Source organism: Lepisma saccharinum, chromosome 5, assembly GCF_977018435.1.
Source record: "Lepisma saccharinum chromosome 5, izLepSacc3.1, whole genome shotgun sequence".
Lineage (NCBI taxonomy): Eukaryota > Metazoa > Arthropoda > Insecta > Zygentoma > Lepismatidae > Lepisma > Lepisma saccharinum.
In genome coordinates, this window is record NC_139233.1 from 20,128,483 (window position 1) to 20,150,741 (window position 22,259).

The 22,259-nt window shown below is 40.9% G+C and overlaps 1 protein-coding gene across 7 annotated transcripts in view; it reads left to right on the forward strand.

Annotated features, from left to right (window-relative positions):
* The window catches only part of LOC145987701 (protein bric-a-brac 1-like), a 663,074-nt gene that overhangs the window by 97,658 nt on the left and 543,157 nt on the right, over positions 1-22,259 (forward strand). For 6 of the 7 annotated variants that reach the window (XM_083122257.1, XM_083122259.1, XM_083122260.1 and 3 more), the window contains exon 4: positions 10,952-11,001. The exons of the other annotated variant lie outside the window; for it this stretch is intronic. The gene's annotated coding sequence lies outside the window, so the exon portion shown is untranslated. The remainder of the gene's footprint in view (positions 1-10,951; positions 11,002-22,259) is intronic. 7 annotated transcript variants of the gene reach the window in all.

Here is a 22,259-nt window from a genome sequence, read left to right on the forward strand (position 1 = left end):
TATGGATCCCTTCATCCCACCCCTCTTCCTTGTAATTGGGCGTGACTAATTGGGACCTTGTTTGGCGGATCACACTTCTTTATTCCCATCCGATGTCAGCACATTGTCGGTCAGGATCAACAAGTGAACCTTTTCTAACCTCTCTCTCGCTCCCCCAGTTTCTTTTTCGCAGCCGTGGAATTGGAATTTCTCCTTTCAGGGTTGCCGACGTTGTGTAGCAAGAGAAAGTGATATGTGGTAGAAAGAGGGGTATAAAGGCGTTCATTGAATATTCATTTCTAGCAGTTTGAGTGATAGACTCACGATCTCGGCACCGAAGGTTCCGGGCTCGAGTCCTGGCCTGGGCGTTTCGTTGTAACCTTCATCTAATTATCTGCATCGTCACGATTGGCCTAATGAGGTAGCAAAACGGAATAATAAGGAAAGTGCATTGCTTCATCTCGTACACAAATTGCCTACCTCCGTGGCGGAGTGGTTAGCATAGCGTCCTTTGGGTCTAATAACTCCTTTTCTATCAACAGAAATAGGCTATAGATAAAATTGCATTTCACGCCAAATACATTTAGTTATACATATTAATTTATCATATCGGAATCGAGGTAAAGTCCCACGAACCCAAATATAAATAAATCCTAAGAAATATAATATTACGATTTTTTCATTTGAAAATTCTTCTTTTCTTATTTATAACTAGCTGATTTCCTGGCGTTACCCGGGTATTTATTTATCCCAATTTTCTATTAGACAGGAAAATAATGAACGGTCATCGTGCATGTCACCAATGAGCTTAGCGACTACGAAAACTATGGATTCGACACTAATGTAGGTCATTTTTGACATTTTGTTTTCACCCCCTCTCACACTCCATTCCGATACGTGCTGAACTTGGAGTTGAATGGTATTGGGAGTGTCACTATTGATCTTAGCGACTCCTAAACTATGGATTCCACACTAATATCGGTCGTTTTCGATCATTTTTACATGTCACCCCTTCCCACCCCTACCCCTAGGGCTCCTAGGGGTGTCTTACCCCCACAGTATTTCTTTCTAGATTGCAACTGATATGTGTACCAAGTTTGGGTGAAATTGCTCCAGGCGTTCGAGAGTTATGCCCGGAACAAACATACACACACACACAAACACCCATCGATATTTATATATATATATAGTGTATAGTGTATAATGTATCGACAGGAGTCTACTGTTGCCCACGAGACATCTCGTGTCTCTTCTCTAAAGTATTTGTTTGTCTTGTCTCGTATCTCGTCTCGTGAGAAACACTACAGGAGTTCCGAGTTCGGAACGGCCTGGGCATAGGTGTTCTTTGTGAGTTTCCTTTCACCATGCCACTCCACCTCATCTACACAAGTAGCCAAAAGAGGCAGAAAGGCGAAGTAAAATAAACCAAATCAATCAGTCGTACACAAATTGTAACTAAATTCAATCCATGTGAAATGTGGCTAAGGCAAAGAATGGAGCTTGTCAAATGGATAGGTAACGTAAGAAAGATTTGGTGAGAGAATAGCAATGCTGGAAGTGACCAAGAACTGAAAAATAAATTGGCGGGAAGAATGATTAATGTAGAAGGTAAGGTAAAGTTCCCCGTGCTATGAACGCACATAAGCGGGATGTCGATGAAAGCTCCCACACATTCTCACCCTTTTATGCATATATCTGAATTGACTTGACAGTGTTTATAATGTGAATAAAGCTATGCTTTTTAATTTGAACATCAGGAAAGTTCAGTATTGTCTTATACAATTGCAACTCTTCGTTTGTTCCTTTTCTTTGTGGATATTTTATCGGTTTGTGTTGTATGTAGGGATGAACATGCGGTAATTACCGTATCAGCCGAACTGTTTAGGTTTCCAGCTCACATTTGTAAACAAGTATACAAGTATTGGATGAACCTGGAACAGAATTGGAAAGGTGTGCCAACAAGAATGCAAGATTTTATTTCGTAATAAAACGCATCATTTATTTTAAGTGCAAAGTATACACGTGTAGCGCTGTCCAGTAGTAAGTGAGAGACACATTTTGTACACTTGAGGAAATTTTCGAAGGCAATTCCTCATAAATGCAGCTCAGTTTCGCCAATGACATGGAATCTCCACCCTGAGCTCAGGAATTCTTTATGATGTGTTGGTATAGACACGACATTTCAGCCCCACCCAACGGAACTAGTTATACGGTGTCAAATCGCAGGACCTCGGTGGCCAATTCTGGTTCCTATTGCGCGAGATGACACGCCTGCGCACTGTTTCCCCTTGTTTGCAATACGGTGTTTCTTCATGTGGCGTTCCATCTTTACTAAAAGCAATGTGTCTACATGATAGATGTGAAAGCTACAGTGCTGCAAAACCAACAGAACGAAAATGGCGCGCAGTCAATGTTACGTTCTTGCAGGAGAACTGTTTGTAACTATGTATTTCACATTTTCAAGGGCAGAAGGGCAGAAAACAGATTGTTTCTGTTATACAGACGCGCTGCACTTTGTATACATGGTGTTATGTGAATAAGATAAAAACTGACAAAAGAAAGATCAATTTCACCATCAAAACCGATAAAATATTCAAGTTTGGATGAAAATATATATCGCAAAGGATATTCAAAATAAAAGCGTAAGCTATTACATAAATAATAGGATTCAAACGTTCCTGTGTCTGTGCAGACTGTATGCACACATTGCACACAACTGTATAAGCTGAGCTATTTCCATCTCCATGAGAAGTTTTCTGCACGTCTCCTCAACCAGTGAGAAAAACTTGAATAAACCATTTCATTTCGTTGTGTATTGAAATGCAGAAGCGCCCTACAGTTGATGTATGTTTGCATTGCATGATGAAAGCGGAATAAGAATTTAAGTGCATACTAGGCGAATACTACAAGTTTAATAATTATGAAATTGCAGGTGTGTTGAAATATTTTGTTGAGCAGCTTGTCCTTGTGCTATAAAGAATGTACTTGGCAACAAAGTTTCCAACGAAAGAAATTTTTTGTAAATTACTCCGTTGTGTTTAGTGTGTGCATTAAAGATGATAAATAGTTACTTATGCCACTTATCTAAAATAAAGCAACTTACTTTTTAAAGTAACTATAACTCTGTTACTTTAAATGAATAACTGTTCAATCACCATCAATAAAAATGGGACGCCTAAATACTAACTTCGTGCATGGTGTAGTGTGTGTTGCCTTACTCAACTGCGATGAACTAAATTCAGTAGCAAGTTTTGCCACCGCCCTAGAGTTAGCTATACACATAACGCTATGCAGGGTAGCGAGTATTTCAAGGTGTAGGTGCCCTTTTTTATTGCGGTCACTATGCATGGATTATGCCTTTATGTTAATTAGAAACACAACAAGATGAAAGAATTTTGTACAATTACAGGCTATTTATGGAAATATCGGTTCTGTAAGGTTGTCTACTGATATCGATTAATATGTCCCATCTCCCCCTACTTTCCAAACACTGCTACTTATCAACCCTTCCAGTTTAACTGTCTTTTGTCTTCGGTTGTTGATAATAAACGTACCTGGCAACACTGTTCTGATTCCCCCCTCAACGAGATCTCTTTCGTCTTTGTGTAGTGTCTGGGGATCACTTCACGCTTTCATCTTGAACCTCCGGTGAACTCCTGAAGGGGACGGGCAAGACAACTGTTTCCTATTTTATTCTGCTTTTTGTTTCACGGGATACAGTTTTTCCTCTTACATTGAGGGGGGGTTTATCTCCCAGCCCAAGAAATCATCGAGAAATTATAATTGCAATGCGAATATGAAAATCGGGATGCAGCAAGCGGTGAGGTGTCTTCGTCAGTTTGATCTTATTGATTTCTGAACAGTGACGCACGACCGCTTCTGATTTTGAGGGTACAAAGGTCACACATACATATGTGTGAGGAATATAGAGTAAGGTGGGGCAAGACTGCGCAGTTTGAGTTCATAATTTTATATTCAAGCTATAAAACTACAGACACACATGAAAAAAGCAATACACATTGCACTATTCTTTGATAACTCACAATAAATTTCCGAAAGCTGAACGAACAATATTTCTGCATGAAACAATTACAAAATCGTGACCATGCAAATGCGTAATCTTACCCGCACCGCGGGGTAAGACTGCGATCAAGTTCGGGTAAGAATGCACACTTTCTACACAGAGTCATATTTGTATAAAAAGGAACACAAATCACCTTAAAAAGTTCTTCTATCATATGGGATACATTTCTCGTGGCATTCTCACAGTAGGCACAGTGAATTCCGTCCTGCACTTGGGTTAGGAATCGCTAACACAAATCACAAATAAAGGTTCCTGTTTCATACGAGGTGCAATTTTCATGCCACCACTCGTCACATGTGAAACACTGGATTCAATCCTCTACTGGAGGATCGCTGTAATTCTAATTACAACCTGGGCAATTGTACTCTTTCTTCTGGCGTTTTCTGCTTGCTACATCTTCTTCAACAACGATGTTCCGTTTCTGTTTCCCCTGAACTTTCTTCTTAATCTTCTCAGCCAACGAGGCTTCCAAGTTGACTTTGAATGGAGATCCAGTTAACACCTGAGACTGCCTACCCTTTCGTCGGCGGAATATGCTCTGCACGTGGAAGTGGTGATATTTGGTTAACGGAAATGTGCCGGTATGATCCAGTATTGTTAACCCCACTTGTTGAAGGCTGCTCACCTGGAGTTGGAGCTGATACATTTGTCACAGTAGAGGGAAGAAACTCGTCCTCAGTGAAGATGTCTTGATTGAAAGGGCATAATCCAGTCACTTCAAAGCCCTTCATGGCATTCCCAACTGTAGCTGCCTTCCCATATGCCTTTGTAAAAATGGATGTCACTTGGAAAACTGTGATTGGACGACCCGGATGGTTACTCATCCACTTATCACACTCAGATGAATAAAACGACTTCAGTGGACCAAAAAATGATCTATCTAATGACTGGGCCTTGCAAGCCACACACTTTTGGGGTAAAACTGTGCACGTGCGCAGTCGTGCCCCGTGCTGCATTCCTGAACAAATCACGTGATGCTGCCCAGCCAGTGCACAAAGCAATGGAAACTAATACACAGGTGGACTCGTCATTAACACAGCTTCTTCTATCCATCAACATCGTAATATTGTATACATTCACATTGACGCAGTACTCAAAACACGTTCTTTTTGTCGGCTGAATATTAAATGTAAAAAGTAAAGTATGTAAAGTGTTCCTCGGTGCTTAGCACCACGCCATGAAGGCGTATAGGGGGTGTGGGGGTAACGCCCCACACTTTCTTGATCCGGTCGTGAGTGGGGGTGATGTGATCAGCATCACGCCCCTGCCCTCCTTTACCCCCAGGTTTCCCCAGGTACCCATGTTATTCGACGCTGGGTGGGCGCCGGGGCAACTTCCAACGTTAGAAAAGTTCCCGGATTTAAACCGGCCGGGGAACGAACCCGGCACCTTTAGCATGGTAGTCAGACGCGTTACCGACTGAGCCACCGCGTCCACGTGAATATTAAATGTAACATGTTGGAGTTCTATCTGTTCGGCTATTAAATTCTGCCTCCAGAAAACTGAACTGTATTTTATTGAACTCTGTGTATCGTTCAAATCACTCCACTTACTTGAAAGTTCCTGAGAGTAAACCAGATTCTACCAACAAATTGCTCAAATTATTTTTTTTGCAGGAAAAGTAACGAATGATCCAAATTATTATCGTCTGAGTAAATGTATGGCCTACGGTCCTCATTATTTTGCAGGTGCTAGTTCATTAGCCTTCTCTGATCTTAGCCTCAATCTCCCAGTAACAACGAGGCATTAAGCCTCATTAGTAAAAAGCTATAATTATGGTTCTGGTAGCACGTGATTGAAGTATGAATTTACTAGAGCTCGCTCAAGTTCAGAACATCTGTTGGTTCAGGTGTGATGTTAGTCAGCGAGCCTGCATTGCTTGCATACAGGATCTTGCCTGTATACCGACGCGCAGTTGAATGCGCCGTAGCGTTCTGCGCATGCACCTGAGCAATGAATGCAGCGACAAATTTCAGTCCTTTCTCTTCTCTTTTCTTTCCTTTCACAAGAGGTGAGAGAGAGGAATGTGAGGAAGAGCGATGAAAGAGAAATGAACTGTCTCTGTTGCCCCTCCCTTACTCCTCTTGGGGGAGTTATACTGAAAGAGAGAGAATGAGAACTTGAGAGAGGAGAAGATAGGTTAATTTCGCGCGAGTGTGAGAGATAGATATCCGACTTGCTCTGGATATCCACATAATGTATCTGCACCGAGCGCCGAGTTAGGGGGGTGGAAGCCAATCGCTTTTTGAAAAATTGCAGAAAATATTTATTGTGCAAATGAAATTCTGCGCAGATTCGGAAGGTGGTTTAGGTTTGTACACTTCGAATTATCGTAGGTGGAATTATACTCCAAACAACCACTACTAGTATTCAGATATATGCATTGAATTATAAAATGAAACCATGATGATACGTAATTAGGACTTGTACAGTCACGGACACTTTTGGGTTGTAACAATCCCATTAACTTTCAATGTGATCGTTACAACCCAGAAGTGTTCATGATTGTACGTGACATCTGGAACTGTGAAAGAAATAGTGTCAAATGGGATGAAAATTTCCACCTTTGTAGGTAAATAATAATGTTTGTAATTAAATATAAAGAATTGTGACTACATAGGGCACACACGTTTAGTTCAGGCTCTTGTAATCATTTGAAAAGTATTTTGTTTTAAGACTCGCTAGAGAATAACCAAAGCTTTATCGGATTTGCTAAATGTAGCCGGATTTTTTGCGGTCCTTTCCTTTTTGTACTTCAGGTGGGCATTTATTTCAATAACGTCGAAATGTGAACTGCTATTTAAAATAAACGACAGAGGTAAAATAGAGCATGGATTTATCCCCATGTTGGAAGTGGAAGCTATTTTTGAAGTTGATTATTAAGCCAAATACGATCTGTGAAAAATATTTACAGGATCTTATATATTTTCTCTTGGAGAGTCAACTTCAAGTTACATCTAATCAAATGGACATTTTGATTTTTCCAACCGCAAATGAAATATTGATCCTGTTCTTTTTCTGTTCATATGTTTTTGTACGCCATCAGAAGTTTCATATTCCAAAGAAAGCAAGTTAAATAATAATTCCGTAAGCGTAATGCTATGTTTTTCCCTCCTCTTATGACCATCTAGCGGACATACCTCTCTTTTCCCAGCTCGCCGCGAAGAAAGGTTGGTGGGAGAGGAGCAGTTTGAGTCCTCGCGTCTGGCTGGACACATACTGGCCCTCGTATCCTTAATTCGGATCTTGCCTCTACCGCGCTAAGTGCAGAATTTGTGCAGATGAAATATGAAACCTCCACCATACCTACACGGTAATTCGCACCCAACCTCTACCACGCTAAGAATTTGTGCAGATTCAGAAGTTAAGTGTAAATTATGTTGCGTTTCTGAACCTTAACCAACTTTTTCAATTGATACACACCCCTTTGAGTGCCACCTAAAAGACAGAAAAAAAAAACATGCCACAAATTCTAACACACATTTGCTGACACAGACGTGTCAACCCGATACTATTATAAAAACCTATTAATGGAATTCTCCGAACTCCGCAGACAAAAGATCAAAAATGACAAAGCTATGCTAAAATTCAGCCCCGGAATTAAAGTTTCAAATCCATGCAGACGCTTTAAAAACAGCAGCTCGCGAAGGTAAATCATGTTTCATGTTATGTTGTGTCATTAACACTTCGATATCACGAAGGTTTTAGCACACGTACACGAATGTCAATATCCATCATACAAAATTCATCGTGCGCTCCAATTGTAGACTTCACAGAGCATCGTGAATGACCATCGTTCAGCTACATAAATATTTGATGAATAGCGACGTTTCCAACCTGAAACTATATTAATGATAAGGCCACTCCGATGCGCATGTAAATTGTTCTAACAGTACATATTGCATTGGGATTTTTTTTTTTTTTTAACTTTAAGCTCATGAGGTCTGTTGTCGGTTACGGAAATATTGTAGAACAAGGATCGTTATCTTAAATGATGTGACTCTCAGTTAAAACGATGCCACACGCACAAAAAGCTGTTGGAGAATGGATCGACTTTGCTGTGTGTTTTTGTGTGATATGCACACGTGTCACTCCACAACAGCTTGCCGCGTTATGATGTCAGGGGTTCTAGGTTCGAATGCTGGGTTGGGGTGTCGCCTCCGGCTTGTTGTGGGCGGGGGGGGGGGGGTTCTGCCACTGTGAAATTGTCCTAGCCCATCCCTCCTGTCAACCCTTCATGGGAGTGATTCAGAATTAGAATGCGCGTCAAATCTCCAGAAACTGGCGATAGCCAATAGCAGCGCACTGCAGCGGTGCCATGTCTCACACGGAAAAGAGACAGCGTGTTTGAGCGAAACGCCTTGTCACGGAGAGCACGGAACTAGGCAACGCCGCACGTCTGTGATTCGCTGGTGCTGTTCAGCCGTTCAAGGCCATATGCAGGAGATTTGACGCGCACTCTAGATGTATTTCTATCTGTTGTCTCACTTTTTTCTCTGTGCCTCTTTCTATGCCTTTCTCACTTTTTCTCTGTCCCTCTCTCTCTCGCAAATATTCTTTATCTTTCTGTGTGTCTTTTTTCTCTTTCTGTGTGTTTCTCTCTCTCTCTCTGTCTCTCTCTCTCTCTCTCTCTCTCTCTCTCTCTCTCTCTCTCTCTCTCTCTCTCTCTCTCTCTCTCTCTCTGTCTGTCTTCCTTTCCTGTCTGTCACTTTTTCTATTTCTGTCACTCTCTTTCTTCTCTGCCTCGCATTCTCTTTCCTTCGGCGTGCCTTACATTTTCTGTCTCTCTCAAACTATTTTTCTCTCCCCCTCCCTTTCTTTCTCTCTTTCCCTCTCTCTCTCTCTCTCTCTCTCTCTCTCTGTGTGTGTGTGTGTGTGTGTGCCTGTCTCATTCCCTTTCTTTCTTTTCAGTCTCTCTCTTTTTATGTTTGTCTCCGTCTTTTTCTTTCTCCTTATGTCTCTCCCAGCTGCAAGATTGATAATGTAGTCGAAACTCGGCAACTGTATCTTCAGTACGCTACTATATACAACATATATTTATTTACGTCGCTTCACTGTCTGTGCTAATCACGACGAGAATGAATGAGGATTAGTTGAAACTAGAAGAAAGGACACTCGGAATGGATCGCCAAGCCCAGGCCGGAACTCGAGCGCAGGAACGTGGGAACATGACTCTGCCATTCAATGCGATAGGCCGCCGAGGTGGCGGACACACATCTTTTCCGTAACCAGTCAGTGCCGTCACCCCAGGATTTTTTATTCCTAAGGGCTCAAAAGTGGGCTAAACATTTTCAGTCAGGTTCCGCTTCGCTGGTCATGGCATGTACAAAATATACCATTATATATTTTATCGGTTAATTTTCTCTTCGTCGTTCCTATTAAGCTAGAAAGCGAAGTAAAATAGAAAAGAGAAACAAAGGCATAAGGTTACTATGTGTCGCGATTATGACCTACTATTTTATCTCAACATAAATCTGTAAAGAATTAATTCTTTGGTCCCTTAATTACAATTTCTGTCAGAATAAATATATTTATTCGACATACACAGAAACTGCGTGCGATATGTAAAAAGCAATTATTTCCTTACGCATATTCACCGGTCTGTGCCTTCTTAGGATTCAAGAAATAAGACATTTTCTAGTATCAGTTTCTCCAGAGGAAAGATCCTTTTGTGATATGTTATAACAATTCATTGCGAACATAAATAATGGTCGATTTCATCTACAGTTCGAATTAAATTGTTTAGAAAGGCTGTATATATTCTACAATACGTGTGTTGCAATTTTAAGGTAAAGTACTCGTAGAGGAAAAGGTCTAAATATGAGCCCCCCTTTTTATTTTGTCATTTTCGGAGGAAAAATTTAAAATATCAAGCACCTGCCTTCAAAATGCGTATCTATGAAATATATATACTTAAATGTAATAGCATGCTAAAGTATAGAAGGTCTCCATTTTTTTTTTTAAAAAAAAAGCAATTTGCAAAAAATGGTAAAATGATGTATTTCAAAATTGTGGTCCAAATATGGGCTACTAGTGGCAATATCACAAAAAGCAATTAAAATTAAAAAACAGTCATTTATCGCTAAAAAATTATAAAATTCATATTTATGAATAATCTGTTGTTTTGAAAATCACGCGGAATGGGAAAAATCGAAATTAAGAAAAACATCCAAATATGTGTTGGAAATGTAATCTCAGCATTAGACTCATGTCATAACACATATTTAGACCATCACGCTATTTTTTTCTTCAGTTTATTTTCGATCTCTGTGGTACATATTTCACAAACAAATCATGACATTATAAAAGCCCACATTTGTTTTATGTACCGCTAATATCATAACCTATACAAAGCAGATGAGAATTCAGAAAACGCTGAGTTAAAACATACCTGCAAAAAGTTTTCGGAGGTCGCAATTCTATAACAGAGTCCAAGGCCGAAACTAACCACCATTTTCTCTTGCGAATTGGCGCCGCAACCTTTGTCCTTGACAGATAACCAGTTCCCATAGTGCCAGGCTGCATCACCGGGGAGCGCTGATAACCCAAAACCCATATTTAAACCTTCGCCCATATTTAGACCTTCTCCTCTTATTATAAGATTAATGTAATTTTTGATGTAGTGCTATTGTTGTTATTATGTATCGTGCCATGTTATTCAGTATTGTTATTTTACGCTGTACTGGAGAAGGTGTTGTATGTCGTAACTGGGCTGGCTATTCATGGGATGCAAATGTAACATCATTTCCTTAGTGATAGGCCAATATGAACATACAGAATGCTCAAGGGTATTTCTCGAAGTACAGCCCTCAACACTATAATGCACAATTCTTGGAGTGATTCCTCTTGAATGCATCATTCAAAATGCGTCTCATCTTTTTCATGCAGGTTTCTACGCTTGTGGAACCAGATTTCTGGCGGCTACAGGTTCGGCTAAAGTGAGTATTCATAACAGACAACTGTTATTCCACTTGTGACGTTCTTTTGAGATTAACCCAGTAGTGCATTAAGTAACACTCTAAAGAGCACAAGTAGGTCTAGTGCGATAGATGAAAATAGTTAATAATCAATAGTTAATTGCGTAAGATAGTAAGGACCTTGATTTTCTGATTCACAAATGGGAAAACAAATTACTGACTCCATCTTGTTTTTTTTTTTTTAAAAAGTAACAGTAAGATCATTATATTACTTTTAAGATACTAGGTATGACGTAGAAATTTAAGCCAAAAATGGAGATTCGACCAGACTCAAACCCGAGTCACTGGCATACCGTGCCATTTCTCTTCCTATTGCTGACAGAGACAATTTCATACAGATAAAACAGTGGAAGCGAAAAATTAGGCTAAACCAGTCGGCAGAGCAATGCCAGGATATGATAGAGATCAGTGTTGAAATCCTGCATTTCTCTCTTGACTTTCTACATAGTGTATTTTCTGTCCAAATGATCAATATAGAAGGTATTGTTTTAATCAGAAGAAATAGAACTAATTTGGAGACTAGGGCTCTGTATTGTATGACGCATTAAGCAGACTCGTATAAGTGTGCTGTATTGCATACAGCTTAAGGATAACACAAGGCTAGGCGGCCTCTCGAAGACCAGCTGTTCCTGTGTTGGAAACTTGGAATCCAGAATCAATAACGAACTCGTTGAGTTCGTTACCTCTTCTGTTTAAACCCTTCATCGCCCTTCTCTCGGCAGATGTGAATCGAGCTAAACATACGGGTTGTACCGAGGCGGGACTTGGCATAATCTTATCTGGACTCACGAACTCGCCCGGGTTCGAGTCCTCCTCACCTTTTGGTGTTTCTCTGCAAGTGTCAATTTTATGTAATCGTAATTCGACGTCGCGATGAGTCAAGAGTGGCAGAAAATAAGAAAAATACAGGCACAAATACAAAATAGTGAGCAAGGTGGCGGGAAAAGGCTGGTGATGGGCCGCTGTTTTCTGGCTTTCGAGACCGGAATCCGTTACTACTGCTTCCTATGAGCTCCCCAATTGCCATCATGATGCTGGGTCAACACCGACATTTTGAAACTTCCACCAGGCTCGAACCCGGGAACGATCGCACCAAAGGCGAAGGCGCTAACCATTTGGCTACGCGGAAGCTCTAAGCAAGGTATACAAACCTATCTCTAAAGGCAAATCAGTCGCATAGTAAAACTGTTTCTCAGCATCATAATTGCATTTTAAATTGTTCAAGTCCCGAACGAGACGAAACTAACCGGCCTCCGTGACGGTGTGGTCAGCGTAGCGCTCTACAAAGCCAGAAGTTCCAAGTTCAAACCTTCAGTAAGGCATTGACCTATCATTATGTTTGCGCCATCATCCTTTTCATCGGTTCATTAATTATCCTCATCGTCGCGATTAAACCAAGAGGTAGATTGAATGATTTATTTTACTTCGCTCTTGTGCCACTTTTGACCAATCGCGAAGATTAGGATGGATGGTGATTGGATGAAATTTATAAGACGACAATCACAATCACACATAGACAGGAAAACACATTTACAAAGGATTATCCTGGCTGAGAGTTCTGGCACCAGAACCTCGTTAGTCTGCAACAATGCAGTCCAGACTACACCACTTGAAAGTGAGGTCGGCATTTAGATTTCTTTCGAGAGGGTCACTCTGTACACCCCTCACGAGGTTGAGTTTGTGTTTTTTTTAAGTAGGGTCATTCAGGGACATCTCGACACTTGGGAGATCCCGACACTTTTAAGAAAAAACCCTCTCAAGCATGTGCTGCCACCTAGTTAACGGTCGAAAAGCACAACTCAGAAGTGCTTCAAGGTCTGTGTGTGCAATTGTTTGTCGACGGTTGGAATACCTGATTTTTGGGGGAAGAAATACCATCCGAAACTCTTTCTGGTGAGTAAGTCATAGTGTCTAAAGACCGTACTATAAGAATAGCATTGAAAACTGATGTATATTTTACCGATGTGTGTAAATTCATTAGATTTACAAAGTGGACGGTGGAAGGGCCAAACACTGGTGAATATCGCTGTCTGCTCCAAAGAAGCGTGCACGTTCATAAGAGGCAGTGCCGCCATCTAGTTGGAAAAAATGTAACTCTGGGAGATTCCGACACCATGCTATGGGGAGATCTCGACATGTCGAAATGTCCCGAATCTTGCAATTTTCGGCAATGTCTCGTCTACAAAAGTTTTTGTTTCTCTTTCAGGTATCGGAAATGCCTCGAACATACCAATATAAAGGAATTCATGGCAAGTGGAAGCCAGAGGATATGGCGGCTGCGATAAAGGAAGTAACAGAAAACAAAATACCTCTTGCAACTGCGGCCAAAAGATGTAATGTTCCTAGAAACACGTTAAGAGCAAGGGTGGTAACGGATATTGTGTCAAACCGGCAAACTGGAAAAGGAACAACACTAAGTGCTGCTGTGGAGCAACAATTGGTTGAACATATGCTATTGTTAGATTCGAAAGGATTTGGTATGACAATAAAGGATCTGAGGGAGATTACTTTCAAATTTGCAGAAAGAAACAATGTAAAACATAAATTTAATACCGAAAAGGGAATGGTAGGATATGACTGGGTGTACTCTTTCCTAGAAATACATCCCAATTTGTCCATTAGAAAAGCACAAGGACTGTCTTACGCTCGTTCAAGAGGTCTTAACAGAGATGAGGTTCGAAAATTTTTCGACAATTTAAGGAAGATGTACGACAACCTTGAACTATGGGAAGATCCGGGAAGAATATTCAACGCAGATGAAACTGGGCTACAGCTGATATTCAAGCCAGGAAAAACTATTTCTCTCAAGGGGAAAAAAGACGTTTATCACGCCACGACGGGGGAAAAGGGTTCTACCGTCACTGCAATGGTTTGTAGCAGTGCAACGGGAAGTGCAATTCCACCTTTTGTGATCATGAAGGGTGTCCGACATAAACCCTCCTATGCAAAAGGGTTGCCGAATGGGGCATGTGTCCAGTTGTCTGAGTCTGGGTACATGACTAGTGAAGTATTTCGTCACTTTCTTGACCATTTAAATAAATACAAGCCTCAAGGGAAAATTCTGCTTATTATAGATGGGCATGCCTCTCATTGCAAGGACCCAGATGTCCTTGAGAAAGCTACAAATTTGGGGATCGAAATGCTCTGTCTCCCTCCTCATAGCACCCACAAGTGCCAACCGTTAGACGTGTCTTACTTCAGAAGTCTGAAACACTTCTACAATGAGGCATGTAGAAATTTCGTTCATCATCATCCTGGGAAGGGGATCACAAAGGACGATTTTGGAGAGATTTTTAAGCAAGCTTGGGATAAATCGGCAACATCAGGTAATCTTGCCAGTGGATTCCGAAAATGTGGGATTTATCCATACAATCCTGACATACTGGAAGTATCAACTGGTCCCTAGTGAAAATGGTGGAGTTCCAATCATACAGGAGGAAGAAATTGCTCGTGGTCAAGATGAACGATCTTCTTCTGGTAGTTCGTTTGCAGAGCGCTCTCCAGTACCAGTGACAGAGAAGGTTTCTGGACGGAACAGAAGGAAGACCCAGGAATCTGTCATTGTAACATCCGCCGAATACATTCAGAAACTTCGTGCAAAACAAGCCACTCCTCCATCCAAAAGGCGTCAAGGAAGGGCTGCACCCAGTACCTCGAAGGATCTCAAGAACAATGAAAATTATTGTGGTGGTTGTGGTGGGTACTACTTCGACGACACTGAAGGAGAGAAATGGGTGGAATGTATGGGGGACTGCGGTAAATGGTTCCATGAAGACTGTGTAGAAGATGGAAGTGAACCTCAGTTCACATGCCAACAATGTGCCTAGTTGAAACGTGGTCTGTGTCGTGTTTACCACGAGACGCGATACATCTTCTGAAACTAGCGACAAGACGAGACACGCCATCTTTAGTCTTTGCCTTCCGAGACGAGACGAGACGACAAGAGACATGTTTTTCAGGCGAGACAAGACACTCATTATAGCATTAGCAATGTGTTTGAGTGAATAACTCTTGATATTTACATCTGTTTTGAAATGTTTTCTTTACTGTCGAGATCTCCCATAGCTTAGGGAGAAATGGACATTTTGTATACTTTTATTTTTATTGTATTTGTAACTTTTATTACATTCATGTCGTTTCCAAACTTTTCAAATAAGTCAATGGCATGTTCATGTACATGTATACAAAATGTAGTCATTAAATGTGCAAAAATGAGTCAGTTACTCCACGATTTCTCTTAAGGTGTCGAAATGTCCCTGAATGACCCTACACGTTATGCACAGATAGAATAATCGGAACTGGACCTACAGTTTAAAGTGGGATCCGAACCACTATGTCTCTCCACCGGGTATCGAATCCGGTAACCCTTGATGACAAGGCGACGACGTTACCACTACGCCATCGAGGAATTCTACCTCTCAAGAGGTAGGGAGCGACATAATATACAGGAAGAGCCTAGGGGAGGAACAAAAATCCCTTCCTACAAATGTGGACTATCTTAAACAACGCACCACGCGAGTGTTGACATGAATCTGCTGAGATTTGTTTGGGGAGAATTTGATGGACTATCGGATTGATATCTGTCATGTTACAAAGGTGTCACACATAGAATATTTAATAAAACACTCAAACCCTGTGTTACCATAGAATGTTTGTAACTTAGCCATGTAAACTTCAGGATATACTCTTCCAACCATGTTATTGAAACTCTTGTTTCTGTAAAACTTTGAAACTGTCCATTTCTTTTAGACTCACCCTGTAATTGAAATTGAAAACAAAAAGACAGGCTGTCGGACAGACGGACTCTCCTCTTAGTTTTTAAACTGCGATCTCACGAGACAGTATCGAGATTTGTCTCGGAGGGTTGCAAGCAAATGAAGTCTGTTCTAAGGTGGGTTTTTTTCTTGAGAGATTTTTTTCGTCGCTAGCATCCTTCATTTTCTCTCTCTCTCTCTCTCTCTCTCTCTTTCTTTCACTCGCCCATTGATTCCAGTGCGAGATTCTCCCAGTCGGTGTCTGGAATTCGAAGCGAGCAGACGCTACGGTGAAGTTAGCTCCGGTAGCTCTTCGGTGGCCGTACGGTTTCTCTCGCCACCTGCCAGTCAAGCGCTCCGCTTTCGATCCCCGACACTTCCCAGCCGTCAGTCTGCATAAAGTATACGCTCGAAAGTGAATCGAACTTTATTTAGTTCCAACGCGGATGATAGTTTGTACCCGCGACGCGCAATGAAAATAATGGTACGAAATTGGCAATATCGGCTCGTTGATGTAATGCGAGCAGAATTAATTAAATATGGCGGGGAAATCATTAGCAGTCGAAATTCATCAATTAATTTGTTTATTATGGCAGCAAAGAGGAAATTCCCCAACAGTGTAAATAATTAATTAATTGCCTCTGCGTTCGGAAACGGGTGATAAAACTAGCCGTGACGGGGCTTCTGGAATCTACATGTCGAATTTTTAGCTATCATTTTTCTATGAAGATTACAGGTGTGGCTTCCAACAGGCCATCAGATACATCGTGGAGTTAAGAAAGTTATTCTTTTCGATGTGGGCAGTCATGAAATAAACTAACTAATGGTTAAGAGTGGTTGAGGTATCAGAGTTGTTTCCATACGACCAATATAGGTGGCCGAGCGCTTTAATCAATCGCGTCGCCTGTGGTTCAGTGTTCGAACCTCGACTTGGGCATGGGCTTTCCATTCTGAGTGTCCCGGGGACCTTCTCGTTAGCATAACTGTAACTTCGTCGCCGTGTAATCAAGGGATCCGGGGTTTGATACCCGGTGGAGGCACACAGTGTTCGGATTCCACGCTAAGCTGTAGGTCCATTCCCGATTAGCCTATATGTGCATAAAAGTGGACTTAAATGAGTATTCCTACATCAATTGCATCCAATCGTCGTTCTTCCTCTTCGTCGCGATTAGCCTAAACAAACAGAAAATCGATGTAAAAGTGAGAAATATTTAAAGCAGATTAACCATAACAAAGTTTTGCAAACTGTGTTTATACTGGACTGATTGCTAGTGACCATGGTTCTACATTAGCATACAGTGTTATCGGACAATGTCTATTGCTGTTAACTGTACTTATTATAACACTACCGGTACGTTTCGAGCGAGAATCTCTCCTCTGGTGTTCAGGTGAAGAGTAGTCTGTTAGCGCATCTGATTTGCAGTAAAATAACAGGTCTGTCCTGGGTTCGATCCCCACAACCGAAAATTTGTTCACGTAAGACGAGAGATGAGGTGATCTCTCGAAACATAGTGTTAGAATAATGCCGATAGACAATGGATTTCATGCTAATTAAACAAAATTGTTGATTTCTTGGTTAAATTAACAGTATTTTCTTTACCCTCTAAAACTAATGGAGAGTAAGATTTGACAATAGTTTTTGAAAGTTAGGAAAAATCCGGAGACCAGAAATATCAGGTTTTTAATGTGTGATAAGTCTCTATTTCCTGTACACAGAATACTTCTGAAATAATAAATAGAATTATTCCTCATCGTAGTTCTACTTCCAGAATTTATAATCTTCGTATGTGTTTATAATATTAGAGGATATGTTGGCGGAATTGAATGAATACCCTTCGAGATAAGGACGCCATGGATGGTGTAGGTGTACACGCCTTGTAATCGAGGCGTTCTGGGTTCGATCCCCAGTAGAGGCACTTTGCACAGTGGCTCGGATATCAATTTATAGCGCAGGATCAGTTCCGATCTGGGCACAAAGTGGACTTCAAACAACAGCAGGACTTGTCGAGACAGAACAGATTTTTATATTCACGACTCTTCTCGTTGGAGATTTTAACGCACTAGAATGTCTGACACACCTGACTGTACTGTCTGCAAGACTTTTTTCCAAAGGGGGAGAGGGGACAGCTAGGAATTTTATTCTAATGCAGAAACACGTTCCCCTCACCTCGAACAAAGCTTGAATTTGAAATTCTGGCCATCATGTGTTGAACCTGTACTTGTAATTATCATTCCTCTGTAATGATTAATGCAATGTATGCCATTGAACTTAAATTACATGTGGCATTAAGAAATTACTTTCGTCTGACATTCACTTTTTCAGGGGGCAGGCACATTGCCTACCGCTCGCTTCTGGATGCCAATACGTTTCATGTAAATCAACTTTGATGTATTGAGACATCACAAAGGGGTAATTATCTTGTAGGTAGGTAATATGCATTCCTTAATGTTCATGAAGTTCTTTCTTAGTTCGTTTTAATAAGTTTTCTTCTTGCGTTTTATGTTGGAAAAAAAATATTTTAAATTCACTTTATTCTCTCATATCGCAGTTCGAAGTGTTGTCCAGTGTGCCTCCGCCGGGAATCAAACCCCATACTGCTTGATTTCAAGACGACAGCGTTAACCACTGTGCTCTCAAGGAAGCACACTGCCCTTCGAGAACGAAGTTTAGATATCGAGCCAACACCGAGATAAACATTCCAAACTCGAGACGAGACTGAGTACGAAAGAGGCACTAGGCCTAGGACACTACACATCAGACGCTGGGAAATAATATTTCAACTCATAGAACAATCCTGCTCACAGTCGTAGCCTGCAGAACAACGTCAAGAATCCCATTACAAGTACATTGTAAGTGAAAATGATTGTGTTGGAAGACGAGATCCGTCCGTAAGCAATTTGCATTAAATTGGCAGAAGAATGACGAAGTTACATTTGCAGCCGATACAAGATATCATTTGCTTTCGACCGCTGATACTGACTTAAGAAAAAAAGAGGATGGAGAAAATGTGGAAATATCCTTATAATATCCAAGATGGAGAAGTCGATGGCATCCAGTGCTACCAAGCGTGGAGCCGAAGAAGCACGTACCGAAGATGTTCATTTGCTTTGTCTGGACCAAACAAAAGGTTCGTCACAACAAACCCTGCCATCATGGCGTAAGTTTATTATGCATACTTCGGGGCCCCGTGTATTATTATTATAACAAGCGGCTGAGAGCGAGAGGGTAGGGGGGGATAGAAACTGGCTCACTCACAAAGAGCACAAGCTATCAAGGCCAGCAACTCCTATGGTCGATGATTCACGACGTCCTCATGAAGATTATTATAATAAATACTCCATTCCATCTGCGCTTACTATACATTTTCCCTGAAACTAATTATTACTTTCCCCGGCACTCGTATGTGATTTGCATCAAGTATTCTACGTCTGTGTAACGACCAGTGGGTTTTCTTTTTGCATATTGGAGAACTTTTACTGTAATTTCCACCAGCTGCAAGTACCATGCGGAGGGATCTTTTCCCAGGGAATTGAACATATTTTTATAATCACTGCGAGCGGAGAGTCTTAAATCTTTTTTTCTTCTTTCCGGAGCTTCTAAATTATAAGCTTTAGCTGTGTTAATTTTTATGCTTAGATATGAAACCTTTCCTTCGTCCGTTCGTAAGTGCAGTTCGGCCCGAATTACTTTTCGTTTCTTAAGCGTTTCTTCGATTAATTTCCCAGCCTCGGTGGCTGAGTACTTGTATGCTGGACACACGAATTCGTTGCTGACGGATTCATGTTTGACTCCTTGCGTGGGCGTGGGTGTCCATTCATCAGTAACGATCCAATCATTATTCATCACCACCGTCACGATTAGCCTGTAGAAACGGCCTGCAAGAATTTCGCACTGTTTCAAGATGTGGTTACTCATACGAGGGTTGGTCAGTAATTCGTGTAAATTTTGGTGGAAAAAAAACATAACACTATTTATTTTTGAACTTCTGGAACACTTTGTGCTTTACCTTCCTATTTTCCTCTGTAATTAGTTACGAAACCTCCTTTCTCATATGGCATTGTTAGGGATTTTTTTCGTGGGCTTAAGGAACACATTTATTTTATTTACTTGAAAATCCTGTACCCAGAAACATCCATTTTATATCAGGATATCAACAAAAAAAAAAGAAAAGATAACAAATAAGATGCACACATACATACATAACAAGATTATTAACAATAACAACTAGGGTAAAACTGATATTATTTACTCTTCAGCTGCTTGATGCACGACGTTCTGAAGGTGTGTTTGGTTAGATGGAATCTCGGAGCGTCTACTAATGAGTTGTATATGGTTTGTAGGCAGAGATATGTGGCGTTAGCGAATGCAGACGTACAGGTCTAGGTTATCCTTGAAGTGTGAACAGAACACCTTGGTTAGGTTAAGTATACATGTTCGATAATCCAACGAAAAGCATGCTGAAATTCCTACAACTTGCCCCAATCCTGAAACAGAACAACGCATGGCATTGCTTCTTGAATTTTACCATTACTTGGAAATCTCTGCCAAAAGATTATAAATTATAGAAAATGTAGGCTGTGTTTCAATTATTCCAGAAACACACTCATTTTCTCCTAATTGTACATAGTAAGATTCAGATGTGTCAAACTCTCCGATCACACTAGTCTGCTGACACTACCACCTTGTAATCAAGGGATTTCTTATTCCCAGTGGAGGCATTGCACAGTAATGCGAATTACTTTGGTCATACATTATGTCGTGGTGTCTTCTGATCGGAAATTCCTTGAATTATTTTGACTGCGAATTATGAGGTGTTTCACAAGGTGCGACTGAAGGTGTGTCGAAGCGAGTTGTGCATGGGCTGACACGCGAACTAGCATGTCTCCAATACCATGTGTGCGTTCTCGAATAGATATTCGGGACCCATCCACTGGACGCAACTGAAAAAATAAAATTCCGTATCATAATGGGGAAGCGTGTCGTTACCAGCTTCTTCCAACCGAAAGACATTTCGAAAAATCTTTACTGTAAGAAGCATCGTTTGGAAAATTAGGCTTTATAGATGCAACACGCGTTCGATTATGGTCAGTTTGGCTTTCAGTGAATACGTAATCGCCAAGGGCAACGGAGTTATTACCAGTTTTTCTACCTTTTTTCCATCTTCCAGTTCGAATGTCTGGAAAAAGTATGTTCAGTTACAGGCATTTCTGTAGTTCTTCAGTTTAAAATTATACTACTGGCAAAGAAGCTAAAGAAGCAATCATGTTTAACCTTGAGCGAAAGCAAAACCTTAAGAAATGAACTTTTTTTGTATCTCGAATCAACTTTTTTTAACTTACCACCCAACTGATTTGCACAGTAATGAATATAGCAATGTTTGAGTGTCATGAACTACTTGCCAGATACACCACCTTATTCGAATACAGCGTAAAGTAATAATAATAATTAGCATGACATGATGTACAGTAATTACAATAAAAGTACCACATTTTAGTTTACATTGGTCTTAGAAAATGTATATTTCTTCATGCATATAAAGTCACAAACCAGTGAATATGCGTAAGGAAATAATTTCTGCCTACGATATTGTTCAGAAGTTTGTGTATATTCAGTTGGTATGGTAATTCTAATGAGTTAGAGATTCGATTTTAGGTCCACTAATCGGAACTGGACCCACAGTTTAAATTGAGATCCGAACCACTTGTGCCTCCACCGGGTATCGAAACCGGGACCCTTTTGTTTTGTTACAAGGCGACGACGTTACCACCACGCCATCGAGGAGGTTGGCAATTCTATTGATTTCAACCATTAAGCACAGTGGCGGCGATTGGGTGGCAAGGTGCCCAAACTGAGGGGGGTTGTGAAATACAGTATATTCCAGTTTGTAGATAAGGTTTAGCAGAGTGCGGGGGCAAAAGTGGCGAAAAGTGTGGAGCCACCATCCATATCAGAAATTCAAATGTTGTATTGTAACTGAGAAACTATATCGAAATGTTTTAATTTTTGTGCAACTTGATTTCAATGTACGTGGTATATACCTTTTTCTGTCTATAGAATAATATCGTATTAGCCTGAAAGTTAATTTGTTTCGTGTTTCGCAACGTCTCTCCCATGAATATCGGAGAATTATAAAATCATTTGTTAAAAAATGAACACGGGCCTTTGGTTCCATGTGTGTGTGTTACATACTGTTTGCGCACGTCAATATACCCGTATCTCTCCATGGACGCTTTTGTCTAGTTTTCGGATGGTCGTATACGAACCGGAGCAGACGCTACACTTCCACTACATGAAGCTTAAGAGTATCAAATCAACATCACTCCTCGCTTTTTATGAAGCAATCACCGGGCTTGAAGGCCCACAAAAATCGATCTTCACATCTCAATCCATCTCTCTTTCTCTCTTCCTCTCAAGTCCAGAGCCCGGACGCACAATTGGATGGATGGCGCGGTGCAGCCTGGGAA